Below are 4,814 nucleotides of genomic sequence, written 5' to 3'. Positions count from 1 at the left end.
AAGTTTTTAAATCGGTTTTATATAAATTTCATTTTTATGCCGAAAAAACGACCGTTTTAGCCTCGTTTTAAGCCGAATTAGACATTTAACCGAAAAACGAACTGAACCAGATTATCCAAAACATTATCCGGATTGCGGAAATCCGAATGTGTGGCTAGTATTGGAGAGGTGGGTCCCACCCCACCCCTCCTTAGTTCCGATCGGCCAAGGGGTCTTCCCCATTCTCTCATTTCTTTTTTCTACATCAACTTCTCCACAATCTTCAACTCTCTCAAGATCATAAACTCAAAACCGATATTTGGAGCAAGAAAACCAAGGTAAAAACCGAGTTAATCACGTTTCCATCTTCGTTTCTTGAGTTTGTTTGCAAGAAAATGAGGTTTCAAAGATGAAAACCGATTCTTGCATGATCAAGTGATGTATACGGGTTATACAAGGGATCTTGGTCCAAGAAAGGAGTTAAACGAATCAAAAACGAATTTTTACGGTTAAATCTTTGTTTTTGGAATCATAACCGAAACCATGAAAGAAATGGCTTGATCGTGAGTGTAACTTGCTTGGTATTGTGGTATGTTGTTTGTAGGTTCTGTATTTAGTGGTAGATAAGGCGGAAAGACGAGTTTGTAGCTTGTAGTGGCGGAAAACGAAAGGTATATTCGGTTATGTTCGGTTTTGGGATATTTGGACAGATTGTGATACGTGTAGAGTTAGGCCATGAAATTTTACAGAGGTGTTAGATACATGAAAATATGAGTTCTGTAAAGTTTTGGTAATTTTTGGATAAAGGATGAATATTTGGTGAATTTAATGCTCGGTTTTGGCCTTAGTATATACGTTTCTCACATGCTTAGTTGTACCTGAAAAGCATGTGAGAAAACGGGTCAACTACGAATAGTTGGTGAGTTTAACAATTTTAGTAAACCATGATAAATCCATATCAAAATATAATATTATCTGGGGACACTGTTAACCCAGTACTGTACTCACTCTGGGGACAATGTTAACCCAGAAACACTTCTAGGAACCCCTAGGGACACTGTTAACCCAGTACTGTACTCACTCTGGGGACAATGTTAACCCAGAAACACTTCTAGGAACCCCTGGGGACACTGTTAACCTAGTACTGTACTCACTCTGGGGACAATGTTAACCCAGAAGCACTTCTAGGAACCCCTGGGGACACTGTTAACCCAGTACTGTACTCACTCTGGGGACAATGTTAACCCAGAAACACTTCTAGAAACCCTGGGGACACTGTTAACCCAGTACTGTACTCACTCCGGGGGCAATGTTAACCCGGAAACACTTCTAAAGACATCTGGGGACACTGTTAACCCAGTCCTGTACCCATTCCATATGATTCCCGTACAATCAAATATTTATAAATACACGCAAATCCATGCGTTCAGTATGTATTTAAACATTTCAATAGTAACATGCTTTCCGCCCCGGGAAGATATTTGAAAACAATTCAGAAAAAGGGGCTCGTGAAACTCACCTTAGCACATGCAAGCAGGTAACAACAATCATTATCAGTTAACACGCCCAATCTGTAATATGATCCCTACGATCGTTACTATACACTCATTATTAATATAACTTTAACCATGTTAACCGGTACATCTGGGGACACTGTTAACCCAACACTGTACCCGTTTTGGGGGCAATGTTAACCCAGATACACTTCTCCGGACTCAGATTGTGATATCGTTTAGAGTTCTATGGTCACAACTACTATTTGTCGTTTTTCTCGTTTTGCGTGCCTAGCACGGTTATCCGTTTTTACGTTCCAAAAATGAGTTTGGTCACACACGACCCGAAAATAGTTGTTGACTGATAATTTAGTTAAAGTTGTGAAATTAGAGCTCGGTTTAGATGCCCTTTTTGGCCGCGGGACCCGTTTCCGTCTTTAGCGCACCGGAAACTGTTAAATCGTTTAAAATTACCCAAATCATCCGAATTATTTTTGGATGATTTATTTTTACTTGTTTAACTCAATTATATGAAAATAGTTCATTTTTAGGGTTTTTATACACCAGTCAGTTCGTTTAGACGAACTTTACCGGTTTACGCGTTTTAAACTTTAAAAGTTTGTTTTTGCACAAATAATTATCCGTTTTGTCTCGGATCTTGAAATTTTGCCCAAATCACTTTTTGACAGTGGGGAATTTTATAAAAATATTTCCAGAATTAATTTTTACATTTAAAATTTATTTATCTATTTTTAAACACCATTTAAACACTAAATATGTCGTAAATACCAAACGACCTTAGAAAAATCCCAAATTATTCCTGGAGGTCCCCTGCCATTCACATAGTCCCCTGTAATTTTTCCAGAACCAAAATCTTCTTTTACATGCCATATTCACTAAAACCGAGCTAGAAAACCCTAGAACTTGTTTGACCGAAAAGCCTACTTAGACTTCTCCAACTGACCTCAAATTTTGTGTGTGACTTACACATGATATAAAAAGCTTATCTGAAATTTTCCAGAATTTTTCATGATATTTAACTATTTTTCACCGTTTTTGGCCAAAACCGAACATTAAATTCACCAAATATTCATCCTTTACCCAAAAATTACCAAAAATTCACACAAATCTTATTTTCATGTGTAGAACATCCCTATAAAATTTCAGGACCCAACTCTAAACGATCAACAATCTGTCCAAAAACTCCAAAACCAAACATAATCGAATATACCTTTCGTTTTCCGCAACTACAAGCTACAAACTTGTCTTTCCGCCTTATCTACCACTAAACACAGAACCTACAACCAACATACCACAATTCCAAGCAAGTTACACTCACGATCAAGCCTCTTACACTATAGTTTCGGTTATGATTCAAAAACAAATATTTAAACCGTAAAAATTCGTTCTTGGTTCGCTTAACCCCTTTCTTGGACCAAGATCCCTTGTATAACCCGTATACATCACTTGATCATGCAAGAATCGGTTTTCATCCTTGAAACCTCATTTTCTTGCAATTAAACTCAAGAAACGATGATGGAAACGTGATTAACTCGATTCTTTACCTTGTTTTCTTGCTCCAAAATCTCGGTTTTGGATCATTGTCTTGAGAGGGAGAGATGAAGGAGATGGAATGGTAGTCTAAAAAAGAAAAAAAAAATAAAGAAGAAGGAAAGAAAGCCGATCGGAATATTGAGGGGGTGGGGTGGGACCCACCTCTTCATTCTAGGCCACATGTTTGGATTTCGGATATCCGGATAATGTTTTGGATAATCTGGTTCAGTTCGTTTTTTGGTTAAATGTTTAATTCGGCTTAAAACGAGGCCAAAAGGGTCATTTTTCGGCATAAAAATGAAATTTATATAAAACCGATTTAAAAACTTAAAAAACCTAAACCATGACTTTCATTAACTTAAAACATCATATCATTAATTATCGCGCATCTTTTTCGGCTTGATCGATGATCTCTTGCTCGGTTTGGTATTAAAGGTTTCGTTTAACGTACCGACGTACTATTAAATCGAAATCCTTTTTCTGTGCTTTAATCCACTTATCCCGAAGCTTTAATACTTCGTAACATCACTAAATATCATATATTTCATCTATAATTGAACCCTCGATTCGTTCGGGTTTCAATAACTATCGATCGATTGACCGCATATTCAATACGGTGAATTATATATTCACGTACAATCAATACAACGAACCATGTATTCTCGTATGATTACTATGGTAATTCATGTACCCGACGTTAAATATAACGTAACTATTGTCTACCGGTTAGGGTATACCGGGTTTCGTCGGAATCGTTACATTAACTGATAATGATTGTTGTTACCTGCTTGCATGTGCTAAGGTGAGTTTCACGAGCCCCTTTTTCTGAACTGTTTTTACATATTTTCTCGAGGCGGAAGCATGTTACTACTGAAATGTTTAAATACATATTGAACGCACGGATTTGCGTGGATTTACATATATTTTATTGTACGGGAATCGTACGGAAATGTACCAAGATGGTAATTGTTAAGGCCCCGGAACACGAGTGATTAACTGAAAGCCGGTAGAGTGTGGATAGTACTATTGGCCTGACAAACCCAACTGGTCCGGCATGGATTTGCTGATGTTTCCCAGCCAGTTGCACATATCTATTTTGTTGTTATTTATTTTGCTATGTAATGTTAGACATAGCGGTTTGGGGCAGTTCCGTGGGCGGGGGATATGCCACGGCTCCGTGGGCGGGGATATGCCACAGGGATTGTGTGTGATAGTCAGAGGTTTCACTTGTGGGCTCAGCATAATTACATCGAGTTTCTGGGTTAACATTGCCCCCGGAATGAGTACAGTACTGGGTTAACAGTGTCCCCAGATAATATTATATTTTGATATGGATTTATCATGGTTTACTCAAATTGTGAAACTCACCAACTATTCGTAGTTGACCCGTTTTCTTACTTGCTTTTCAGGTACAATTAAGATGAAGTGATTGCTTACGTGCTAAATGCTTGATGTGTGTAAGATTTGCGTGCAGGATATTAGGATACATTATAACAAATAGAATTGTGTATCGTATTGTATGATGTGTGTATCACCTAGACGGTAATGAAATACAAGATAATGTAATTTGAAGTATATTAATGTATTCAGTTTTCTTTATAAACAATGTGGTTGATATCAGAGGTGTCTGTTGCATCCCGTTTACGTTTCCGCTGCGGTTACGGGGTGTTACATTTAGAGATTGAGACTAAAACTTACTCTACTTTGACTATGGCATTACCCGATAATACCTTTCATCAAATAGGGAGTATTATTATTTGTGCGTCATTGATTCAACACGTCAAGATG

Source organism: Bidens hawaiensis, unplaced genomic scaffold (genome assembly GCF_021521415.1).
Source record: "Bidens hawaiensis isolate Kalapana, Puna unplaced genomic scaffold, B.hawaiensis_p1.1 tig00021332_1, whole genome shotgun sequence".
Lineage (NCBI taxonomy): Eukaryota > Viridiplantae > Streptophyta > Magnoliopsida > Asterales > Asteraceae > Bidens > Bidens hawaiensis.
The sequence above is the reverse complement of the archived record's forward strand: the minus strand, read 5'-3'. Positions refer to the sequence as shown.